The sequence below is a fragment of the Venturia canescens genome, chromosome 9, assembly GCF_019457755.1.
Source record: "Venturia canescens isolate UGA chromosome 9, ASM1945775v1, whole genome shotgun sequence".
NCBI lineage: Eukaryota > Metazoa > Arthropoda > Insecta > Hymenoptera > Ichneumonidae > Venturia > Venturia canescens.
This window is the reverse complement of record NC_057429.1, coordinates 9,019,978-9,046,997: the sequence shown is the minus strand read 5'-3', so window position 1 is coordinate 9,046,997 and position 27,020 is coordinate 9,019,978. Positions and strand designations below refer to the sequence as shown.

Below are 27,020 nucleotides of genomic sequence, written 5' to 3'. Positions count from 1 at the left end.
CACGTATACGGAAATGACCGAATGTATGATCTTACGGTGTTTAAGAAGTTTCGATAGTCGATGCACCACCAGCACAACCGCGAATTTAGACCGTGACGGGAACAAAGGATAAGTTTCGCGAATATGTGTGTCTTGCGTGGTTCGCGGTCGCGAATCAACTGTGTGAGCTTCGAGACTCGCTTTCTTAAAACGCCGCACACACACACACACACACACACACACATACGCTTAACATACTGTCTCTCCTTCTTTTTCTCTCTCTCTCTTTCGCGAGGGACAGAGAGCCTCTCCTTTGGCTAACGTATCTCTCGGCGAGATTCTGCTCCCCGAGTCTCTTGCTCGGCACCTCGCGTTGCATATAAATTATATATCTATATATACATATCTGTCTCAATGAATATATGAATGCATGAAACATTGTTGACTATAGTAATTGAGATCAGTGCTATTTTTTTTGGCACGTTGTAAGCGGTCAGAGAACTCGAGTAGCCTCGAAAAATTCAAATGTTTCTCTAAATTTGTTCGCGTTTTGTGGGGCCACATTTTTATGAATGGATGACTCGCAGTCACTTTATTTCACGAAGGAGGTATATTTTTTAAAACTTTTGACGAATCCTATTCACACTTTGCCTTTTTTGACGTTTCAAACGAGTGTGAGTGTGTATGTGTGTGTGTCTGTGTGATTCGGGAAAATGGCTTTCAACAATCTTTCACAAATCAGAATATTTGGACGTCCAACCGTTTTCTGGGCATATCGGGATGGAAAAAAACGTTGGAGATTGCCAATGATATGATTTTGTGAACGAGCCACTTCACGTGATAATTATTAAGGCGTCCTGCTTGGTGCGTACATAAATTAACAACGCGAAGAACGCATTCACGCGTGCACTTGTACAGCCGACGCGTATGCAGGGAGATAACTGACTGAGCTCTATACCTGTAAGAGATATCCTGTTCATTCCTACTGCACACGAATCATCGCGAACGCGTAGTAATGCTTCTGGTATTTTATTGGTTTGACCTCGTAGCGAGAAATATTCTAGCAAGATAATAATAACGCCGACGCCTACGATGATAATAAATAATGAAAGAATCGTTGTTTATATGGGAGTGAATAAAAAAATCAATTCATTCGATTACGTAGAATTGTTGAGTTTCGAATAAAATTCTTCTCGCGGTTTGATATTCGTGCAATTTTTCATTAAATTCGAGCTTAAAAATCTATTCTTCTCTTATTTGTTCTTCTTCCTTTGGAATAATTTTTCTTTCATCAATCTCCAACTCAGTATTTTCGTATCTTTTTTCTTGGCATTGTGAGGGATCATTTAAGAAAAAGTTCATTAATTCCAAGCCGGCTTTTTCTCCGAATGATTTTTTTCATTGTCTTCGTGATTTCTTGGACGCGACATGAAATTTAGCGGAGTCTCAGCCTCGTATTACTGCTCGTTCTTTATTTCGAGCACAAGACATATTTTGGGACGAGTTAGTTTCACTTCCTTCGTAGATTCATCTTTTCGTAATGATTTTCAGTGTCGAGCGTCTCTCCGGAAAGACTTTGGCGCTCGAGCATTGTCGCGGACACCGACGTTCTCTCATTATTACTTGGGTTATTTCTTGTTTATGCATGTACGTTAATATCGCTCGCGCGTCTATCAATTACCGGCTAAAGTGGATGTTGGATGCATAAATTGGCGGTGTTCGGTAGCACACGGAGATTTGCGTGCAATCCTCGTAAAGCCTCCCCTCGGGTATGTAATCGCGGCTATTTCGAGCGTTTCGTAAAATGAGGCGTGAGTGAGAGGAGAAAGGGAGGGAAAGGAGGAAGAGAGATGGCTTTACACTGATCATTGGAGAGGAATAATCATTAAAACATTGAACGGGCATTTAGCGATTCGGAGGAGAGGCGGAGTGAAAGAGGGAGAAAGGACGAGGAGGGAAAGAGGAACCCGCACGGGAGAACATTAACGCACCAATTTCCGTGCGCTCACACGTTTCGGTCATTAAAACGTGCGTGTATATGTATGAGGGTGTACACGAGAGAAAGAGAGAAGGAAAGAATGTTGTTTATCGGTTCAAACGCGTGTGGTCACTTTTGTCGTGTGTGTAGATAGCTAACGATTTCAAACAAACTATAAATATTCGCGCGCGTTCTCTGCTGCTGTCTCGATGGCTAAACCGCAGAATTTGCGTGTCGGCTCACACCGGTTGAGCTAAAGCTTCTTTTCATATGTATGTTTATTTTGGATCCGGATTAATCGACGGGGGATCGATCGAAATTACGATTTAAAAATGTGTGCTTGCAGCAGCTGTGTTCAAAAATGTTCCCATTCGCGGATGGCGAATTTTGAGAACGCTCAAGCTCATCGAATTTTTATGACGCAATAATAACAAGAACGGCAATAGATTTACGATAAATTTGATGCTCGAACTCGTGATTCTTGGGAGCATACATGGAATTTTGAAGACTTTCGTTGGTTGCACAGTAGAAATATTGAAAGTATCGGGGTTTTCAAAATCGTTAGATAAAAGTAAAGAAATGTTAGAAATGAATTTCGTTCTGATAATTCTGAGAAGTATTAAGTTACTTGATAAAAGCGTACAAATTTTTTTGTGACTTCTTTCTCGAGATTTTGTGTATACGAACTCGGAAGATTAGGTCGCGGCACCGCGTTCTTAGATACTTTTACGTGGGTGGCGAATAGAACGCGAGAAGTAATTTTCGTCGATGATCTCATTAAGTATTTCATTCGCGATTACGAATTAGGAGCGACGATTCGTTTCTTCCTCCTATTTTGAAGAATTTTATCATTTATATATTCGAATAGATGAAAACATTTTGAGTCGTTTCCGTCACATCGCAGCTTTGAGATATTACGTTCCGGATCAAAATCTACGTAACTGTGTCGGAGGTTGATTCGTCAAAGCGTAACGACTCATTTTTCAGTTTTATCTAAGATCCGAATTTCAAAAAAAAAAAAGAAAAACAACGAATTCGTCGATAAGCGAAGTTGGAACAGAAGCAAAATTATACCAAAGTTAAAAAGTCATTTATCATCAGCGAATGTTTCAAAAAGGTGTACTCTTGTGAGAGAAAAAATAGAAAATTTCGTCCTATGGTTAAAGCCACCATTAGATTGTCCACGTAATTCCCGCGCTAGTCGTTCAGCCGTTGTTTTCGGGAAACCGCAAAAACAACACGTTAGAAAATGGGCCATTGATAAAAAACCGCAAAATGCGAGCCCACAAGCACGTGCGTTTTCGTTGCATAATCGAGGGCTTCGTAACGCTGAACGTACGGCGTGAGTCCGTCTGTGGTTTGTTTGTCTGATACACTGTGACCGCGTAGTACGCACTTATATTCGCTATGTGCGCGACTGCAGCACCAATGAATATACGAACTGAAGGACGCTGTTTTAGTCGGAGCGTGAATGGGACTTGGTAATAAAAAAATTTTATTACTTAAAAAACGAAATCTGCCTGTGTTAAAAGCGAAAAAGTATTTTTCTGCATTCCGAAGGGTTTGACGTAATTATTTTTTTGACTTTTGACGTTTGACGTTTGAATCGATATTGCCTACGTGTTTTTTGAAACGTTGTGTCCAGTCATCCGCAAACCGTGCGAATAAGGTTATGTTATTCATTCGGAAATATGTTATGGAAATGTCATATTATTTCCAAGCACTATTATCAAAACAGCACTATACTGCTACAAATCCGAACGAATAATATACATTTATCCTTCCAGATAAAATCAATGCGAAGGCCAAAAATAAAGTGACCAGACTGATAAAATGAATACAGTCGTTCGGAATAATGATCTATTTTCAGGTTCATAGGAATGCAAATATTTGTATAAATTATTTTTGCTAATCTTGTTCTTTTGATGCCTGCCCCCTGGAGCAGCAGCACTCGCTTTCGACCGGCTGTGAAGAAAAACAGTATACACACCACACGGGCAGAAGTTTGATAGCCCTGAACTGCGCGTCAAACTTTCTGCCCTTGTAGTGTAATATACTATTTAATTTTTAATGAATTAAAAAAAAAAAATGCGTTTTTTGTTAGACAATTATGAAAAATTTGAAGTATCTCAACATGGAATTTTTAAATTATTAACTAAATACGATATTTTATTGTTTATACAAAACTAACGAATTTCCAAAAATCTGCTATTCTCAGTTTTGTTATTATTGCAATTGAGGTTATGATACTACTTACTTTTGCCTTCGCACTGCAGCTATCTATTTATTTCTCCGTTTTATGTTCCATTTAGCAGTCGGGAATTGATATGATTTACACTCATTTTTTCTTGATGTATAGAGATTTTCTTGCGAGCGTTTTTCTGACTGAGTTGGATATATTGATAGAAATTAGATCGGTCGAGATTTGTTCGATTGAGATTTTTGATTTGTGGAGATGCGAGAGAGCCGTGCGTCATGGGCGCACAGAACGATTTATATTTACCCTTGCAACCATCGTCCGTGTGGGTTTTGTGGGCAGCCTTGCCTAATAAATACACCGGAACGAGTATCAAGTCCCGTTGAGATCTCTCGACACTTGGCGACCGAGAGTTTGCCGACGCGCACATTTATTTCTCCGTTGAATTGTGAATCGATGCGACTCATGATGATATTTCATCGATTCCGAATCCCAGAGAGATTATGATTTTTCAAAACACGTGAACCATCGTTGATTCGAATCTAGTTTCGGAAAGTGTGCAAACGTAAGAGAAATTGGAAAATCAGCATGAAGAAAAAGATGATCAATATTCCTCGATGAATTCACGCGTGCTCTCGAAGTTTGATAAATTTGCACTGAGGAAAAAGAAGCTCCATACGTGCCAGAACGAAATTGAATTCTAAGAGCACGTGAGGTGCCTCGAAAGGTGACGTTCGATGGATCGAACTCAATTTGAGTGAGTGGCACGGATTTCTCGACGTCGTTTAGATAAAACATTTGCTACCACGAGCCAAGAAATATTCAAGGCATATTTACAAACATTACGTGCCGGTTTTTTTGAACAATTGCTTTACGGAAACATTGACCAGACATAAAGATAAAAATAAAAGTAATTGAATCCTCATTACTTTAAAGGATAATGAGACAATCAGACGATATCTTCTGACATTCACTTTTATCGAGTTCATTTCATTACTTTTTTCTTCATTTTATTTTTATTCCATCTAAATAAAAGCTTCAAAGTTCCGAACTCCAAAATCTTTACAATTATTCTTACAAAAAAATATTATTTTAAAAGAGAAGCAGTTCTAGTCACAAATTGACAGCTGAATCGGAGCGTTCAAGCCCAAAATGGTTTTGCCATGCACGAGAGCTGAAAAAGTGGAATCTAAGGGGCGAGCATTTCAATCGATAAGTGGATGTATTGATAAGATACGGGGAATGAAGAGTGCTAACGTCATGGTTGTACACTAAGCTGAGAGTTTGAATTTGGCAATACATATAAAAGCTGAATCCATAAATATATATATGTAAATAAATCATGAGGTACCGTGGGAAGTGTACAGTTGTTTTCGAGTTTGTATCTGGGTTTTCGGTGGCTGCTGTATTATGGAGGGTAGTCTGAAACAAATGGATTAAGCCGGCGTCTTAAGACGCGATACACCGAGGGGTATAAATCCGATTCTCGACATCCTTGATCCCAGTGTTTTATGCAGCATCCGTAAGGAGTTTCTCTTTTCGGGATTAATGTATACGTACACACTGATAACGGAAGTATACGCAGCGCGAGAATATATCTCATAAACATGTACATGCGAATGAGAAAAAGTCATCGATCATTCTTTCGATACATTTCATCCCATTTTTCATCTTTGTTTCACTTGCCCTTTTTCCATTGCTGAAATCGAGGCGTTTCTTTGTCTCTCGAAAGCTTGTGGGAGGGCTGCCATTAACACGAGTAAAACGAGCCGTCTGTACAGCAGCGGAAAACCGCGAAGAAATGGCAAATAATGGCAGGAGGGGAATGGCAAAGAGGAGCGAAAAAAATTGATAATAATAAGCACAAATGGTTTCTCGTAAGAATCGACGACGGTGTATACATTCGCACCGGTTACCTTAGCTCTTGAAAATAAGGGAACTTGCTTTAAATCTTTTCATGGCGTGCCCCGAGAGGCATTTATTGCTCAGCTCGAATGTAGTATTTAAGAGCATTGCCGCGAAGTGTGTGACTCACTCAACGTGCACCGTGTTAAAAGGGGAATGTGAAAATCGCACTCATCGACGTCGCTTTTCTTCGAGGCTATAAAGACTCTCTTTCTAAGGCTTTTTCGTTGTAACCAAAGGAGATCGGAGACATGTCAAAATGAGGCAGGAGGAATCGAGGCGGGGGTGAGAGAGAGAGAGAGAAAAGCGGCGGTGTCGTGACGTCAACGGGCATTACGAAAATCGCTATCTTTCATTTTTCACCTCATAACGCGTTGACAATGACGCCTCATCCTCGCCTTACTTCTCGCACGACGGAAAGAGGGTCGCTGAGAAACGGGGTGAGAGGAAACGTCGCTATGTAAAAGGTGTCCCGGTAGCGACCGAAGCTTTTTCATTGCATCAAGTCGTTGGTGGCACACTAAAATCCTTTTTCTATTCTTTTTTAACTTCCTCATTTTTCTTCAAGTCCAAATTCTATTCTCACTATCTCAAGCCATTTTGGTGCATTGCGAAGGAAATCAGTCTGATTGGGCTCACTAACGAGCCAAAAAAAAACCTTTGCAGGGCATCTTTGAGGGCCGGAAGTGGATCCAGTTTGAAACTAGACATTGATATGATTAAAAACATGGAGAAACTCATGGAGAGAGAAAGTTTGCTTCGATACCATTGATTTCAAGATTCGTTTTCACTGTTTTACAGAGTTGAGGTTGGGTACGACTTTTGGGACACGTTTTATATTAAATGATCGCGGTATGGGTTGCTCTCTATTCAATAATTTATATATATGTATACGTTCGCTTGGTACTCGCTGTAAGCAAGTGCCATAAGGCTATTGTCGTTGGTTTTCGCACCCCCGCGAAGACAAACGTTATCCGGCATCCCTTTCGCTCTCTTCTTCTGCTAGCACAAACGTCAAGCAATCTTTTTGGGCGAGCGGCAAAGCGTCAGAAAGGCGAAAACGCTTGTCCTCCACATATATACATTTTTTTATACCCAACTTTGATGCGAACAATGAGGGACAATGGGATAGAGTAAAAGTTTGAAGGTGGCCGTGGAGAAGGGACTATCGATTGGTAAAATTTCAGACTAAATATCCAAATGAAAAGGCTACTCGTGTCTTTTTGGAAGGAAAATGAGCGAGTGGGCTTGCTGGTGGAAATGGGAAAAAGCGACTCGAATCCATCGTTCCATTCGTTCAACTACAGTCGGTTCCCTTTATACAGTGAAACTCCACGAACTGAAATAAAGCAGAGAAGAACAACGAACTTTAATATATTTGACTCGAACGTGTTTTTCAACAACAAAGCGAGCTCCGATTGAGTTAGCAACGATGAAGGGCCTGAAGAACAATTGCTCCGAATGGAATTCAAACGTGTTACAGTTTTTCTGTCTTTGAGAGAAAGAGCGAGAGAGAGAGGAAAAAATAATAACGTGGAGAAACGTCGAGGCAGTGACGGTATTTCGAAGAGCCGGAAGTTTATAAGTTGACGGGAGGGAGAGACACCGAGGGTGGATAATAATCGCGAGTGCATTCTCGGAAAAGGGAGTACGAGAAGAGAGTATCAGCGTGATCCTGATGACAATAAGAGTGAGGAATCTGGCAGGATCCTCCCTCTTTCAGAGCCTTCGGCTAGGACGAAAATCATCTGCCTGCCACGCCCGCGAGACCATAGGGGATGAACATTTTGCGCTGAAATTCGTAGAGACTCGTGAGGGACGATGAATAATAGAGGGGGTGGTAAACAGAACGCGTTTTCGAAATGATGTGACGAGAGGAAAGGATGGGAAAATGAGAAAGAGGGGGAGCAACCCTTGCCCTGCTCCTCGAGTATTCTCTGTTCCACCCTATTTTACAGCTCTCTTCATTGTGGAGGATGAAAAAAAATCGATTTTTCTCGAGTTTTCCTCTCGTTCATTGCATTTTATAATACTCTTAAATACTCGCTGAGAATTTCTCTCCTGCTCGTAACGTTTTCTTTCTACCCTCGTTAGTGGGCGTTCGACGCGAATAAACTTTTTTGCGCAACAATAGAAAAGCTTTTCGGGGTGTCAGGATACGGACTCGAATAATGATTCCAGCTATTCAAAATGTCCCACAGTTTTCAAGGCTTCGAACTCGTTACGCTTTATTCTGGAAGGGCTTCGCAAAATATAAACGTCTCGTGAGCGAATTGAGCCCTGGTTCTCTCCGCGTCCGGACCCCAAACCCCGTGTCAGCGTTTTCCTAATGTCAAATTTCTTCTTTCGCTTCGATTTTTCTTCTCAACTTTGAAAAATGAAGCGATAAAGCGAAATTTTATACTTTTATTAAAGCACCCAGTCTGTCTGCGGCAAATCGTCAACGAAGACTCGATCGTCATCGGTTTCGTTGCGGCAGCGATTGCGCTCGTCGTAATTCAATGATAAACTTGTTTATTAAAGCCGGTAAAAACACTGTTAATCGAGGCTCGTACGTCCACTCTGAGATAAGTGAAAAGAGTAAAAAAATACCTGCAAGATTTGGGTTGCAGACGAGGAATTGAAACGTCTTGAAAAATGAGCATCTTCGGTATCGAAGGCTCGGAGACTCGGTGATAAATCCTCCAGGACGGTTCACTGGGAATAGTAACTCGAATGTGAGCAAAAGGAGAGCACTTTTACCGAATTTTTGTTCGAGGAGGAGACTCGACGTTATAACATTTCATGGCAGAGCCCGGAGTTAAGTGCGCGGCTGCAGCGATTGCGATACTGAGAGACATTTGTGGTGACGGGGAGCGGAGACAAAACGCCATTTGTAAAATGTGTGCGTGGAAAAGGCGACCGAGTGAGGAGATCTAACATTAGAAAAGAGCAGAAATAGACTATATAATTTGCAAATCGGTGAGTGCGCGGAGCAAAAGCAGCTCCGCCGAGGAGAGAAGAGAGTGCTCGAGAGGTGAGAAGGAAAGAGAGTGACAGAAAATAAGCGGAGGCGCGAAACGACCACGAGAGAATATAAGGTGGAAAACGTGATGCGAAAGGAAAGAGCGAGTAGGCGAACGAGAGGAACGCTCGTGCATGTGTGTGTGTGTGCAACGTGGATAAGAGAAATAAAGGTAAAAATGGAAGGAGCTCCAGTCGAGACGAGGATATTAAACGGAGAAGCGGCGAAGCCACGAGAAAGAGGAAGCGATGTGAACGGACGCGGTGAATCATTTGGCCAAAAGCCAAAACAAGATGCACGAGAGAAATATTCCCGTTTTACGTGACACGCCCCCGTCAGACACTACATCGTATACCTAATCACCTGCAAGCTATTTCGCCTTTTCTTTTCTCTCGCATCGACCACTCGCCGGGGGCATAAACGCAGTGTAATAAATTTCATCTCTTTCATTTCCGACTCGTTCGAACGTTGTCAATGATTATCAGATGTTTCCGAGCTTCCGAAATCAGGGTCTTCGGCATATACCGGTGATCCGCGCGTCCTACCTTCATTGGTACGATGAATCTTCTTTCGTTGATCCCAAATGTGCTGAAGTTCAATTTCAGTGATGAAATCTGCTCACTGTGAAGCACTGCTCTTGAGCTGCTGCCGAACGTATCAGAAACGAGAATGAGTTGTCCGTTGAAATCATAAATCGTGTCGCGATGGAAACTACTCTGATTGTGAGAATATTGCCAGCGCGTGTTTTACGCCCCAGCAAAGATGTTGAGATAGTAAGGAACGCGACATGGTATTTACTTTTCTTTTGGGTCAAGTCAATTAAGGTAGTTCTATACTTTTGTTGAAATCTTAAGAACCGGCTGGAATTTAAATATGGTATAATAATAGCTTTCATGGGTCAAAATATCAAATCGATTCACCATTTAGTTTCCGAGATATTCGCAATTAAAAATGGGTCATTTTGTTCGCGATGCCGATACCTAACGCGTCACTTTGTTTACATTTTTTATTATCAAAGTTAAACGGATCTTACGACTTTGAAATAAAGCCAGTCGTGTATTCAGTACTATCGTGGGATTAATATTTAAAAAATGTGAATTTTTGACCATCCAGTTTCGGAGATGTCGATTGATGAACTGTGCTCATTTTACGTGACGCGAAACGGGCGCATGACCAGCTGTGACGACGCGGCAACCGTGTACGGTGCGGCGAACTGATGGGCGCAATACAAAACAATATGGTGGTTTTTTTCTCAAATGTTCGATCACTTTTCTCGATTGAATTGCCGTAAATAAATAAGGTTTCGAGAAACACTGATATTTTGACGCTCGACGCTGTAGTAATACTGGAGAATGGCGTTGTTGCCACGATTACAGCGCCACTTTCTAGATGCGTAAGAGAACCTGTTCGTGCATGAGGTGTGATTGTGTAGGACAGGCAGAGTGTACAAACTTTGACAAAACCATGTAGCCGACAGCACCGCGTATAACCATTGGATTTCATTGTACGTCGCGACTCAAACTTTTAGCTCGTACGTGTACATACACAAGTACCTTAAGGATGTGCGCAAGTCGTACTGATCAGTCTTTCCATATTTTTAAAAAATAATTGCTCTCGGTCATTCATCTATAGCACAATATTAATATAGAAAAGGGTTATATTAATTTTTTAATCGTGAATAATGTTTAAGTTGAGCTCAACTGAGTACGTTCAACGTCTAACAACGTTCAACGTAATCAGTTGGCAGATTAGATCAGAGATCAGCATATATAGCCTTAAGGTAAGAGTCGCGCGACTCTATGGTTAAATGACTATTTATTAATCGTCGAAATAAAATAGGTTATAAGAAAGGTTTTCTGTATTGAATAAATTTTAGGGCAATTTAAACTGTATTCGTATAAATTTATGCAAGATCATATTTAATAATTTATGATTAGAAATATCTTATGATTGCTTATTTTACTCGGTTTTTCAATATATACACATATATATATCGGTTCTCTTTTCACCTAACAGTCGACAGATATCCTAGCCTTCAAACTCGCCGGTTATCACGAAAAGTATACATATATGTATACATTCTTATGGAGGGTGGCTACCGACGATACAATGTTGCCATGCTAAACCATGTTAAATACATTAAAAATTTCAAAATGATAAGAATTTAATAAAATTTGGTGAACATATTCTTTAGGGCCAAATTTGACAAGACAAATTTTTTAAGATTTTTCTTCTGTACAGTTATCGAGTAATTGATCACTAAAGTTCAAGTGTATAAGCATAGCGTTTACATATATATAGGTATACATTCCGGACATAAGAAATCTGCTTCAATGCGTAATTACTCGATAACTAAGCAGAAGAAAATTTTGAAAAAAATGGTGTCTTTGCACTTGATGTTGAAGAACATTATCACCAAATTTGATCAATTTCTTATCATTTTGACGAGTGTAGCCACCCTCCTTAAGGAGTTTCGGTACAAAAGTCTAAATATTAAGAAATTGATCAAATTTGGTGATAATGTTCTTCAACATCAAGTGCGAAAACACAAATTTTTTCAAAATTTTCTTCTACTTAGTTATCGAGTAATTACGCATTGAAGCAGATTTCTTATGCCCGAAATGTATACCTGTATATATGGAAACGCTATGCTTATACACGTGAACTTTAGTGATCAATTACTCGATAACTGTGTAGAAGAAAAATCTTAAAAAATTTGTATTGTCAAATTTGGCACTAAAGAATATGTTCACCAAATTTTATAAAATTCTGAACTTTTTGAAATTTTTTATGCTTTTAGCATGGTTTAGCATGGCAACATTGTATCGCCTGTACCGAAACTCCTTAACGTTGCCAAGTATATCGAGCGACTTCATGGTAGTCGATCTCCTGCCATTTTCTGAGTTTTCATCGAGATTATTTTATAAAATTCTCTTCGAATGAGTCGATGGCCCTATATTTTTATGATCACATTGGAATCTTTATAATATAATCTATGAGGAGCAATTTTAACATAAACTATATCTAATCGATAAGGAAATTAATTCTGCAATCATAGTGTTGACGAGATGGGTTTCTCATAAGATGCCGTGTTATATTTCTATTTTTGATCGTAAATTTCTTGATATAATCTTCGGTAACCTATTAAATCGTTTAGCCATAATATGAAAGTTTATAACGTACAAATTATATAATTTAAAAATCACGAGTTCGTCTAATATCGATTGTCGCGCGACTCCTACCTTAAAAAGTACAGCTGTCACTTCCATTGACAATATGATATAGGTTGCGTTATACATGACAAGTGATGTATGGACCCGTAAAATTTCGCAAGATTCTGTAACCATTTTTTGTCGTCTTCAGCTCAACATTTCTAATTTGGATGGCCGCTGACCCCCCTCTTTTTTTGAAGTACCGTTAGATTCTCCGCGATTCAATTCACGTAAGTAATGGTTTAATCTTTGATATCTAATTTAGAAATATATCAAATTTTGAGTTGAAGATGGTTGAAGGGGCCGGTAACTCATTGTCGCCATAAGCGACATGTTAATTTTTGTACTTTTCGACTGTTAATATTTCAAGCAAACAGTCAATTAACGGTCTTAAAATTACACAGGCATAGAAAAGAAATCTTGAGTTGTAAGACATAAAAAAATTTACTTTTATCCAGCGACGAGAATTCTTGGATAAAATCTTCGAATATGAGATTGAGAATGAATTTTGTGAGTATAATTGTAATCCGTTGACACGCAGAAGAAATTCAGAGGTGTGATTTTTACAAAAGAATACTTATACTGAATATTTCTTGGTTATTCAGTGTAAATTTATTTAGTGAAATTTCTCCTGGTTTCCTTCCTGAATCCGTCGTCGTGAATCGAGGTAGATCTTCGTGTATTAAAGATAATTTTCAATTTGAAGTCGCCAGACCAAGTGTTTATTTTACATTTTTTTTGTTTTGTTTTTGTTTTTTTTTTTTTTTTTTAATTTGTATACTAGGGTTGGGGAAAATACATTTACGCACTGGGGGGACTTGTAAGACCCCCTGTGTGCTGGACTTTCCATATCGGAACTACCGGCTCATAACCCCACCAAAGTTTTTCGTGGGGTTTTTAGCCCCAGAAAAGATTTTTTCAAATCAAACTTTAAAGTTTGATAATTGATAAAAAGAAAGAAAAAGATGAAAAAAATTGATAAAAATGATAGAAAGTGAGATAAAAATTCGACGGTTATCCGGCCAGAGTCTTCGACGGATTTGCGAAATTTTGAAAGACTATTCGACATACTCAGGATACTCGCCTCTTCGTTGCGGCTCGCCCAAAGTGGCGTGATAGTTTTTTTTGCCAGTTCTATGAATAACTCTCCCTTTTCTTATTTCTTGAACCATGGATTGCACTTTTATGGGCTCAACGCCCTGTCCCCATCTTCCTTTGGGATACATACTGATTTTATCATTTATCGTATATAATATGCTATTGCGCATGACCCAAATAACTATGTTTTCTATCGGTCGGGTTCGTTGCTTTCTTTTAGCACTTAAGGAGGGTGGATCGCGACGATACAATGTTGCCATACTAAAGCATGTTAAAAATATTAAGAATTTCAAAATAATAAGAATTTCATAAAATTTGGTAAATGTATTCTTTAAAAACATATAAGACGATCTAAATTTCTTTAGATTTTTCTACCACATAGCTCTCGAGTAATTGAACGCTAAAGTTCACGTGTATAAGCATAGAGTTTACATATATACAGTTATACACCTCGTGCATAAGAACTTCGATTTAACGCTCAATTATGCGATAACCATGTGGTAAAAAAATTTGAAAAAAATTGTATTTGTACACAAGATGCCAAAGAATGTTATCACCAAATTTTGATTATTTTGATTTCGTGATCCACCCTCCTTAATTTAGTGGACTGATTATCTCCACTGTCTTTTCGTCATCTTTTTCCCAAATTTTTTTTTTCTAGCGGACTCCTGCATGTGTTTCGTTGATTATGAAAGAGTTTCATTTACTTTGTCGCTACTTTTATTACACTTTCCTCCGCTAGGTCAAACGTTCATGTCATGTTCTTAGACGCGTCGAACCAAAGGCTCGTTCAGTCGATTAATTTACATTATTGGATTTTCCTTGCGCTTTGTCGTAAATTTCTAAAGTCTCTCGATCATCGTGCGCGATTATTTGTCGCAAGCCGTTTGTTCGGAGTGCGTATGAAATCGAATAGAGTGCATGTAGGAGAGGTGCTAGACAATAATGTGAATTTGTATGAAAAAAAGTGGTGAAGCAAATGGTCGAGAGAATTCCACCCTACAAGAGAGTATTTCGGCTGGTTTGAAATGTTGCCTCCGGGACTCCGCATATCTTCTTCGGCCTCCCCAGCGCTCTCACTCGCTCCGGAAATTCTCTGTACCTTTCAACACTGTATAGAATCCAGTTGAACCCTAGCTGGGTGCTTTCGAGCTCGGTCTCGGGGAGAGCGAGTTCATCCGTCCGCACCGATGACTACGCTCCGGCGTTTAACTCGATATTCCGTTTTGATTTACAGTCGGAAATTCTTATCGGACATTTTTAATCGTCGCGAGAGATGCCTCTTCGTATGCTACACGGTAACAGCGAAGAAAAGCGGGATCCTCCTCTCAGCCTATCTCTGTATGAAAATGGAAAGTATCTCGGCCTGGTAAAATGAATTTTAATAGGAATTCTTTCACGACATGTCACTCGAGAGAATGGAACAGCCTCGTAGGGTCGAACAAATTCGCAAAATAATACAAAAAAAAAAACGACTATAAACACGTTTTTGAGATGAACGAAACCAAAGGTTTACCGGTGGCACTTGAGTCCTCAACATTCTTATATTTTCTACTCGTATTTTAGAACGAATTAACAGTTGGATGTGGAACGTGTAGCCATTCGAACTTAGGCTTCGGAATTTCGGAAAAAAATGAATAGCTCACCGCTTTTTCCGCCAAAGAATGTTTTCCTTTCTCCATTCGAGCAACTAATTCAACTTGATTTTCATATACCTAAATTGTATGAAGATTCGAAAATGATGAAAACTCCTTTTTTCTTCTTGACAGGTTTGATACCGAGTGGAGTTGATTGACAGGGAGGCTAAATGAATTAGCATTAATTTGCGTACACGCGTTCGCAGCGACAGCTGAAGAGAGGGAACGGGGAGTGAGCGAGTGAGTGAGAGAGCGAGATAGTCGAGTATCGACGTCGAACACGAGCCAGATTGTGTATTTACAGTATGTCGTTCGCCCCCGACGGAGCTGCTGAGTAAGCGAATGCGTATGGGGAGGTGTATTGGTTGATATAGCGATGTATATATACGTGCAATATATTCGTAGTACAGAGACTCGCGGAACGATAATAACGTTGAACGAGAACGAGAGCTACTTCTCTCGTTGTTGCAAATAGGACGATGGTCGCGAACAAGCGTTGCAAATTCGCGTGCTGCCCGGATTTGCGAAGAAGGAAAAACCACCCTGCGCAGCCTCAAACTCCGGTTCGTCTGTTCTTTTTTCCTCCGCATTTTTCCACCCCTTTATTCGCTTCCGATAATGCCGGGGTCTTTGTGCAGATTCGTTTCGTATCAATGCCTTTTTTCATGTTTTTTCCCTCGTAAAAAAGGTATTGAAAGAAAAGGGATGTCCTTTTATAAAGTTGATAAAATGAGTATTTTTATATGACCAATGAAAGGAATTCTTCGTGTGAACATAAAAGTTTCCCTTTTTTACGAACGTGAAGTATCAAAATAATGATAAATCATCACGAAAAATAAGTTACTTTTGAAAAGTTAACCAATTGTTTAATTTTTGCCTATTTTCTGGAAAATTTTAACGTCTCTCAAAACATGTTTGGTTCTCCATTGACAGACTTTTTGTAAAATTCTTCAAAGTTCAATGTCCCAAATTCAAAAAGACTTGTTACCTCGCATTTTACACGGTCTGACGAATCAAATCCTCGTAATTCAGCAATTTCGATCCTGGAAATGGTTTTTCGAGAGTTCGTCTCCCGCCTCTCATTCCCAAATTTTAGGTAGCGAGCACCTGATGCCTTCGACAGAAACTCTTTTTTTTCTACGTTGAGTATTCCCAGGCGAAACGAACGAAGGTCTAACGAAAAATCGTTTCGCGAAAAAGTTCCATCTTGTGAGATCACGAGGAATCCGTTAAACCTTCAGACCCTTTTTCACTTTGTTCAAAGAAAAGATTCATTCGTCAAGGTGCGAGCTCGATCACAAAAACACAGCACCGAATATGATGAAATAATTCAGAAAAAATTCAGCGACCATTTGAATAATTCAACGAATTAAATTATCGACCCGTTCTCATCGGTCTTATAAAACATAGATTCCGAAATACAGAATCCCTGCTTTTGGCCTCGCCCTCTACCCGGCTTTTTTCATTATTAGGTATCAACGTGATTTTTTGGTTCGTTAGATCCTTTGGTAACCGCGAGCAGCAGCCGCTGTACGAGAGGAGAAAACTCGATTTATTTTCGGTGAATTCGATTTATCCGTGTGGTCTGGCGAGGACAGAGAGACAGAGAGAGGGTTAGGGAGTTGGCTTTTTCGGCTTTTTCGAAGGGGGCGCGGGGGGGGGGGGGGGTGTTGAAGGGATGTTCAGCCCCTGCTGGAGTACAACATTGGCCAGCTATCATCTGCAATCGGCGCGCTACTACCCTCACAGAATCCCTCTTTTTAATAAATTGCCATACATTTATCTGAACTAAAAGGCACGCTTGTATATACATATTTATGTTTACGAAACGTGCATAATAAAGGAGGAGAATAAATCATATTCAGTCATACTAAATGCGTAGAAATAGTTAGACATTTTGTTTTCGTTCTGCTCGTACTTTTATGCTCGATTAGAAATCCTTAATTACGGAGGATTAATCACAAGTTTCGTTGGTTGAAGAAGCCCGTGTCACGTGTTTGTATTTCGGCGTGGTTTTGTCAAAAGTAAAAGGATCGATCGAGGAAGGAGTCGGCGTGTTACTTCACCGAGTGTTTCCGGGAGAATATTCAATTTCTAACGTTTTCCTCGACGCAACTCCTCTCAGAAAGCATTTTCGAATTTTCCTCCCGTTTCTCGGCGTTCCACAGCGCGCGTTCTCTCGTTTCACCGATCCACTCACCTTCCCTATTCAAGTGTACACATTTTCCCGACGAGTGTATATTCTCCCTCACGTTTTACCGAGCGCCTCTGCGCTATCGTCGCAACTAAAATACAAGCAAAATACACTTAAGACATCGCATACGGGTCGCTCTGTGTCCCGTGACATTATTTCCGCAGTTGCGAGGAAACGTGTCTGATGTTACGCGATGTAAAGACGCGACCAAATGGAATGTAGGCTCACCAATTCGAATTTTAATCCGTTGAAATATATTTATATCCGTGAACGTGGAGAATTTCGTAAAAATCCAGAAACAAACTGAGCGCCGAATTCAAAATACTTCTTCCTATCAAACGGAGACATCTACTGATCTATTTTTTGTCGTTTCCGGTCGGAACAAAAGACCAGGACATTTCAATGAACCGCTAAAATGACGCGAGATCGATAGTTAACAACACAGCAGTCGAAGAAAAAACAGAACGCGAAGTTCACGCGAATTCGGCAAAACCGATGGCAAATCCGAAAAAGCGAAATAGCTCAATCTGCAAATCTCAATATTTCCGGTTGCGCAGCTCGAATGGCGCGAATGTTATATCGAAGACGTTAAATACCTCGGTCGCGCCAAGATCAAAAGCAGCTCGGAGGAAAAGCCGAGCTCTTGCGATGGTAGGAGACTGAAAACGGTTGGGAGAGAGAGAGAGAGAGAAAGATAGTTTGGCGCAAACTTGGTTGCCCCGGCGCGGGAGCCCTTGTGACAAGTAGTCACGGCTGTGGCGTTTCATGTGCAAGTGGGCAAACGAAAGCCGCAAGTCGACGTGTGTCGGTAACAATTGTGCCGAACGAATTTGACGTTTACACGAGCACATTTGTACACATCGGGCGATCCGTACGAAGCGGACCGATTCTGAGGATAAATATTTCTTTGACTTATTTCTTAGATGAAGTAATATTGAAAAAACTTGGTATTCCGATGGGCAACGCTGTCAAACTGATCTCGTTGCATGCTTAAGATTTTCCGCCACCGAAACGGATCCGTTCAATTGAAAGTTTGGTAAAAGGGCTTGAAAGTTTCTTCCAGTTAGTTCGAAACGGTCGATCGACCTCGCCGGTCCTGAAGGAAGCGTGAAAGAGCTCATTCGACGTAGCTCAACATGGAAACACTCGAAAGTTGAGACCTTCCGGTTCGCAGTACTCGATCTGTTCGACCAACTCGTGAGTGAGACTCTTTGTCAGTTGCAGCTCGAGAGTTTGTTCAAGCTGAAGACAGTAGGCACAGCACCGGTAGCAGGCTAACCTGTTGCCAGATGGCGGGGGAAGAATGAGGGAAGAATAGGGAAGCCGATGGAGAACCCCCGCTGGAATAGTGCCACGTACATAGCGAAATATATAGAAATACATTGAGTCGAGACGATAGTATGGAAACGTGACTTGGCGACTGGTTACGACGTCTAACACGCTCGAAAATTATCGTTCCACACTCATCGTGGTACATAGAAATGCACACGGACGAGATTTCACGTTGGAGCAATAAAGAGAGGAGAAATCCCGGTGAAAAGCTTCCTATTCCATACTCAACTCAGTTGAAACTGTAACTCTTGTTAAAATATAGCACGAGAAACGAGAAATATCTGTTTTAATCGATGCTAAATCTAACGCGGAAGTGTCTTGTAAATAAAAGCATAACACACTCCGTCAAGATATATTTGTAGAGTGTTTTCTTATCTCTAATCTGAACCACATTCGATTAGACTCGCGTGGATTGAATATTTGCATACATCGAGAGACGCGGTTGCCTCATTATTTACTTTTCCCCTCCCCCACTCAGTTCACCTCCATTTTCTAGATCGTTCATTAATTATATTCGAGTATCGATTCAATGATTCTATTATTTTTATACCTTCAGGGAATCCTGATTAAATTTTTTTTCATTATTCTGCTAGCTTGAGGTTATTACGAGAGAGAGAAAGAGAGAGAGAGGGAGGGAGAGACGCGGTTTTATTGATTCTGGTTCACAGAGAGAACTTTTATTCGAAGGTGTTCATTCGATATTTGCGACTAGCAGTGGAATCATCTTAGAATTCATAACGAGCAATTAAATTGTTTTTCCGACGCATCCATGTACAGCGGAATAAAGATTCTACGCTTCTTTTCGTTTTGGAGTGATTGCCCCTAGTGAGTGTTACTTTCAATTGAATATTCAAAAGCCACATGCATTGTTTAGCAGTTTTCGTTATGTTCGCAAATGTGCAAATTCGAATTTACTAACCAAGAGTTTTGCGAGGCTCTATTTTTCTCACGAAAACTTTGGAATTTATTGGTTCACTAAACTGAGCTACATTATCCATGAGCGCTAAAAGTATAGCGTCGGAAAATATGCTCCCTCTGCATGCTCGGAGGGGAAAAATGTACGGGTAAGATATTCATCTTTTAACTTGCTGGTTTATCGGACACTTGAACGTTCATTTTTCAGAGAATCGTTGGAAAATTCATTCGTTCATCTGTGCTTTATCCGGAGACGGATTTTAGGAGTTTAACGTACGTGTAAGGATTATCGGAGGGTCGATTGATGTAGCTGCTTTTGTTCTCAATGGTCACAGGTGGATATGTGTATTAGTAAACCACAGCTTTTACTCCTTCCCTCTTTTGCGAGCGCTCTCTCTCCCTATCTCTCCCTCTGCAGTCTATGTCAGTTCGAGTTCTGTTTCGCGACTCTTGAGAGTCATCCCTTATCGATCGAGCACAGATATACGCGCGGACACATGTACCAAGTGTCCCAAAAGTTGGCGTCAGAAGCTGAGGACCGAGTGGATCGCGGAATGCTGAGACTAAAATCAAGCGATCGGGGTCAAGCATAAAAACGGAGAGAAAATTTCCCTAAAAACTACTGTGGTGCCATAGAAGTAGGGTTCTATATCGGTAATATTTATTAATTCTTACGAACATACATAGTAATTTTTTGTGAAGCGACTCGATGAAAATTGATGAGTTATGTCAAAATAAACACATCGGTACACATGTATACCGGTATATTATCGTACAATCGCGAATGAAATTCTGTTATTTACCATAGTAAATTTCTAAACACTTTGGCGTATGATCGATGCTTGTGTTCGAGCTCCTCAAATTTTACTATGTTCAAATGTAAACTTCAATTGTGAAAACAGTACTAAGCATAGCAAAACGGCATAATAATTCTACTTGACAGTTCATCATCGAGTCAACATAAATTTTACAACGTTTCCTTGGTGAACTATGTTAGGAAAAAATAGCACAGTTTAAACCTTTGTCACAGCAAAATACGCAATTTAAAAAGTTTTCATTGCAGAATTGACTTGGAAATTACAATATTTTTGGTAAAAACCTTCAAAATGGGCGACACAGAACCCCAATACCATGGCAGCATAGTAATTCTTACTATTTTTTTTCTATCCGTGTATATAGCTGCAGTGGGCCGAATGGGACGTTATCAACGAATATAAATGTCGTCAAAACATAGGCAGAGGGGGAAAATGCGTTGAGAAGCATTAAAAACTTGGTAAATTACGAATCAGGCTGAACAGACTTTTGGGAGGTGCTGTACACGTTCGTTGTATCCTCTGATAGAGTCCGTTCGGTGGTCGCGGAGCAGTTATATGTACCAATTTGTACACTCCGCTTGTTGGATCGAGAGGGAAGTAAAGAGGGTGAAATCTTGCTGTTGGTCGATTCACATGAAATATTTATAAGACGGGAGAACATGATGGGAGAGTTAGCTCGGTGTGTTGCTGACGAAAAAGTTGATGTTCAGCTTCGCATCATAATATTCGCGGTCCCACCGGAACCTTGTAAAAGTCGTTCAATTATTTTGTAAGTCGTTGTAACAGCGTATTTGCTTTTACTTTTACCACGATTAAAAAATCATTAATTGAGGTCGATCCGGCGCGAGGAATGACGAAAATTTTCAACGGATGTCCCATTTTTTGTAGCACAAATCATATGTTTCGAGAATAATTTATCAGACGGTGGCGTCACAAAATCGTATTCTGAATCACTCTCTACAGATAAAGTTCGGTTCTCAATGTTCTCGGAGAGATGCTCACACGAGACAGATAACATCGATATGAAAGCAGAAGAGGAACGATATTGAAGGGTCGGAGAAATGGTATCGAGATAAGAAGCAAGTAAAAAAGCCCAAAAGCGTATATATTTGAGGCATTGATAAAAAGAAGAATGTGGCAAGCGTTATAAAAATGTCCGTCGGTCAATTTCGATAGCTCGAGACCAAATTGAATCGTTTTATTTTGCCAGCAGCAGCATATTGGGTTTGGATAAAGCTGTCGCGCGTTCCATTGCTCGTCATAGATCGCTCGAGAGGGTTAAAACAAATTATACAAAGTGTAACGACCACACGGACAGCAGCTTTTTGTCCAACGTTTTTTTCGACTTCTCCTTCAATTGCGATCTCCGGAAAAAAGTAATCAAGAGGTCCGAGAGACGTGACCGGCTTCTTTCTCGATTCCTTGGATAGATAAAAAAATAACGCGAGATATATGACGATTTTTGCTTCTTCGGACCGAACTTAATCCCGGGAATCATGCCCAAGAAGAGAGAGAGAGAGAGAGAGAGAGAGAATTCGGAGCGATTACGATACCGTGAATTTATGGCTTTCGTCGCGTGTGAGGGACGAAAGCTCGCCCTCTCGTAGCCTTGCTGTGTAGATACATTTCAGTACGTACAATTATGTATATATATATAACGTAAATGTATATAAAACTGAAAACGGGCAAGCTCGGAATACCGAAAGGGAAGCGTGTATATAATGGTTCGATAACTCATCTTTATGACCCGCGATACTTTCTGTAGGCAATCGCGCGGAGCCCTTTCGTACAGAGAAAGCGGAAAAAATCTCTGATTCCCCATAGAATTTTATAGGGGAACAAGGTAATTTTTTTTACAACAAAAGTCATAAATAAATGCAATATCGAAGTTTTTGGAGAGCGAAACACCTTCGGAAGGGGTTGGAAAGAGCTATCTCTCGTGATTTTAATTCTCGAAAATTGTTTGGCCCTTTCGCGAGGGTTTGCCACAACTAGACGAAAGCTACGAAAGCGTGTATATCGAGATCGAGCCCGATCCCCTTTCGATTGTTCTGAGAAAAAAACGGTTGCTAGCGATCGAACGGACTGAACTTGAAACGAGCCTTCTATCAGTAAAGGGCGAGCTTCGACAATGAGCCGATGGGTTGTAAAAAAATGTTTGCACGAGAATCGACGCCGAGAGGAAGGACCCACAGATATACACGCGAAGAGAAACGTCGCGGAGGTAAGATTAACAAGCTTTTTTCCTCCCGATTCGAAATCCATTATTGGCAGGATTATGGTCCGTAGCCCTGGGCCAAGAGAGATCTCGATTTAGCGAGTTCACGGCACGCACCCTTTGTCTACTGTTATCGATGTTGGGGATGCGCCTGTGCGGGGAAGATGGAGAAAGACGGCGAAATGGAGTAAAATAGAGTGAAATGTGAGAGACATGCACACAAGAAGATCGATGTTTATATATATAGAACTGTATAAATACGTGTATATATTTGTAATGAACGGGAATGAGGGTGAGAAAGAGAGAGAGAGAGAGAGAGAGAGAGAGACGACCCAGGGGGATGATGATGGTGTATCACGGCTTTCCTCCCCTTGGGCAAACATCGGACTCGCGTTAGTCGCTGCCTGAACGTGTTGTCCGGGATAGTAGTTCCCGTATCGAGGGATATCCGGTGGCAGCAGCCGGAGAAACCAGTGTCGAGAGGGTTTGTCCCCTCATCAGACGAGAGACTGAGTCCTCGCGCTCTAGCTTGGTCGAGGCCTATCGCGATATCGAGTTTCCGGATAATTCGATCGCCACAGGACAGCCTGGACTCACTCACTCTCCGACTCTTTCTCTATCGCTCTCTTTGATTCTCTCCTTCGATCTCCAGTTGGCCACCTAGCTGTCTCGTCACTCTCGAGACCCGAATCGACGGGGATAAATTTCAATATTTCTACTCGAGGGAGAAAATAGGCAAAAGAGAATTGCCCTACGCGGAGAATTATTGGCTTGGCCAAATCGTATTTACCGTTATTTCTGAAAAGGAAGAAAAGCTTCAAGCGCGAATATATATTTGCTCTATCCATTCTTTCCTGCCTACGGATTCTAATCAATTTGAGTGTGCTGTCGAAAGGTTGAAAAAAATCTAAAAATATGGCTGTTTAAATTGGATCGATTTTTACTTCCTAATTAACCCTCTCAGACCGAGACCTATTTCGCGTTGATGGAAAATGATTCCCTTCATAATTTTATCTCAAAATACTTTCTAGTTTCCGAATCCATTGTGACATTTCGGTTTTTTTGTTGGGAAATATGAATTTTTGAATGTTCGCTGCGCGCAGCACCAGGTCCTTGGGGAGCAAAATCAGGAAAATTTACGAATGAATCTAGCACCGAATACCTTAAATGCATCATATTAGCTTCCCTTTGAAAGGAAATAACGTTTGGAGTACGAAAAAAAAATGTATACCCACTTTTCTTTTGCGATAACTAAAGCACCTTTTCACACAACGCCAACTCAACATGAAACGCCGACTTCGTATTGATATTTCGATGAGTTAAAGCAGTTTATCTCTTGGTTTAGGAGTATCTAAGGTGCAATCTAACCTTGCTTGATGGAAATAGGCAGTTAGAACCCCGACCTTACTGACCGATGCAGTTTTATTGGGCCTGATGGAAGCGCATGTTGCGTAGAAGCAACATACGGTCCGAGAGGGTTAAAGATATTATCACTTTAAATTGATGTCAGAGTTATTAATTCGAAATTGTAAATACATTTTTTCAGCTTATTTTTTGGCGAATGAAATTACAAGCCATTAATTGAACAGGGATCCATTACTGACCGAATCCCGAATTTCATTCGTCCCTGCTGAAAATACTATAGTTTTTTATGTAAAAAATCGCATTAGAAAGCTCTCTAATTCGAACACAAAGAGAAAACACAAAGGGAAATGGATCAAGAAAAAAGTATTAATATAAAAAGACAGAAGGCTATAACAGGAATGGCCCAAGTCAGGAAGAAACAAAATGCCGAAATAAGCAAATCTGCTGAGGCTACAAGTGCTCATTACCAATTTCGTTCAATCTTTAAGGTAATATATCTTTATTACTAGTAAGACAATCGTCTCGAATTTTTTCCCAAACCTTCATTATATAGTTCATTATTATTTTGCACAATTCTTAAACTTCGTAAGTTCATTCGTTATATGGAAAGATAAACGATTTTTTACCCATATTCCCTGTAACCTTGTGTATTTTTCTCCATATTTAAGCACGTTTGTCTAAATAATGAATAAGACGAACCCTTTAAAATTTGATACGCGTGTCAGTCGACTACTCATTGAAACTCTGTATAAATTTCAAGACTTTCTCAGAAAAATCGTTCCGCGCATGAACTTCCTTGAATATCCTTTTGCTTAATTTTTTATTTTTATGATCCGACGATTGTTTCGAACGATTCAAAAATCATTTTCCCCCCTTTGATTCCCAGTTGGATTTTTATACCGTCGTACTTTTTTTAACGGTTGGAACAACGTTGGGGGTTTTGTCCCTTCCTCCAGGATATGGAGCGCACACAAGGAAAAAGTGGAAAGCGAGCGGAGCATGAGGGACGGAAAGAAAGATGAGGAGTAACGAAATTCCCTTGTATCGAGACCTCGCTATTTTTGTCTCGAGAAATTCGTGCGACAGTGACGCAGCAACTCTTCTTCTTATCATTTTATTCCTGCTACTCGAGGATATTCTTTCACGAGCGTGAATATATGTGTGTACATCGGCGAACATAAAACTCGAAACTTTTTAATATAAAAGAACACCGAAATTCACGAGCTGTTAGGGCAGCGCCGTCCGGAGTTGGGGAGAAAGAAATTATTTTTTATTTTACAGACGATTTTCATTCGGAGCGTTATCACGAGATTTCAAGAGCGCAAAGAAAATCGCTGTGACCTCTGCGAGTTGTTGCCGTCTCGAGGCATTTTTCGACATCTATTTCTGGCCCTGTGGATGACGCTGAAGTTCCCAACGTTGGAGTCCAACGAAATGATCGAAAAAAACTCTCCAATAATTCCAGTAATTCTCCGATTTTGTTCCCTGCCAAATTTGCGATTCGTAGTTTTTCAAGCTGCACCAACGATTCGTGAAATAAAAAATTGGTGAATTACAAACGTTTTTTTCCTTCATTTCGTTGGACTCCAACGTTGGAAACTTCAGCGTCGTCCCTGTGGCAATAAATGCGATAAAATAAACTTGTCCAAAAAGTATTCAGTCGTTTGAATTTCTCTAAAACAAAATCATTCGCTCTTTCACTCGTGCTTTCGTTTTCGATTGCAATGCCAATCCAGTTGGCTATATCCAAAGAACAAAAGCTGCATCGGTCAATACGAAATAAAGTGCGTTATTATCATGATCATGGGATCGGATCCGATGGGGATAATAAACATGTAGTATGAGATTGGAAGAGAGCAAAGTAATGTATAATGATCCACGGATTCACTCATTCCCTTCCTCCTCTTTATGGGATACAAGTGCGAGCGAACAAAAAAAAACGGTTTTCAATGAAATAAAAAATCTCCCCGGGCCATAGAACACTTCGAGCGGGGCTTTATCCATACCGAGGCGTAACACTCACACGCACACGTATTCACATAAGCAGGAAGAGGGCAAAAAGCATTTCATTTCAATTTCGCGATTCTGCGAGAGCCCCAGTATGCAGTGGTAGCAGCAGGCAATGTGTATCCAGAATGGCAGGTTGGTAAGAGAGGAAACCAGCAGACATCAAGGGCGTTAGGGGTTGTAAGTGACAGTGGCGTGGAACTGAGAAAAATCGTTTCATTCTCTCTCCGTCTCCTTTTTCGTTTTTTTTTTATTTTATTTTATTTTTTTTATTTTTATTACGTACTCTCGCAGCTCTCTTACGACACGAGAAAAAGTCAAACAACGGGGCGACAAGCATCGAGATTACTGCTGGGCGCTGTTATTTCAGATAAAATCTCTTTGTCTACGTGGGGAGGGGGTTGTAAAAATATACAAAAAGTATTTGGTTCGTCGAAAGTAATGCCGCGTATGAGGATTTATGTCGGTTTTTTTGCTCAACACACTGTGTCATAATCTCTTGAATGGAAGGGAATATAAAAAAAAATGAAATTTGCAGTTATGCCATTTCGACGGGAGCAAAAGCATCGTAGCGAGAGGCAACGTGATTGCTTTTTTTCTCATAGAAACAACACGCATTAAAGTACCCCTGAAAATATCCATTTAAGGCTTTGGCTCGTTATTATTATTATTACTTTCAAAGGAAATGGTTGCTTTGACCTATTTCCCTCGGAGGTTCATTTTGAGAGACCATTTTTTGGAAACTCACGTATAACGAGCTTTTTTTTCAAGTCTTAATGTATTGCTTTGAAAATAAAAAAACCTTTTCGTCGTACTTCTACGATTTTTTGAGAGTGCCTCCGTCTGATGGGCCAAAACATTTTTTCTTCACTTTTTGTTTAGTCAAGATGAATTGAAACTTGGGACTAACGATGATCGCAAGGATAATCGTGAGGGTTCAGGATGGTGGGTGAATTGGAAGGACAAAATACGTGCGAAATTAGTATGCCGCTGGAGAATGACCCAATTGAGAGCATGTGGCACGTATTAGCCATCGTTGTGATTATGCATAATGGTCTGTGCCTAGCGATGGTGTCGGCTCTCTCCACCCTGACGACACGGACCAGCTGTCGTGGGCATTCCCTCTCTCTCAATCTCTCTCCGGTAGCTCCTAGCAGAGCGTCT

General features: G+C 40.4%; 1 protein-coding gene across 3 annotated transcripts in view; it reads right to left on the bottom strand.

Annotated features, from left to right (window-relative positions):
• Positions 1-27,020, bottom strand: part of spri (sprint) — a 163,902-nt gene that overhangs the window by 70,437 nt on the left and 66,445 nt on the right. Inside the window, exon 1 of one of the 3 annotated variants that reach the window (XM_043428640.1) lies at positions 36-136. The exons of the other annotated variants lie outside the window; for them this stretch is intronic. The gene's annotated coding sequence lies outside the window, so the exon portion shown is untranslated. Of the gene's footprint in view, positions 1-35; positions 137-27,020 lie in introns of those variants that run through there. 3 annotated transcript variants of the gene reach the window in all.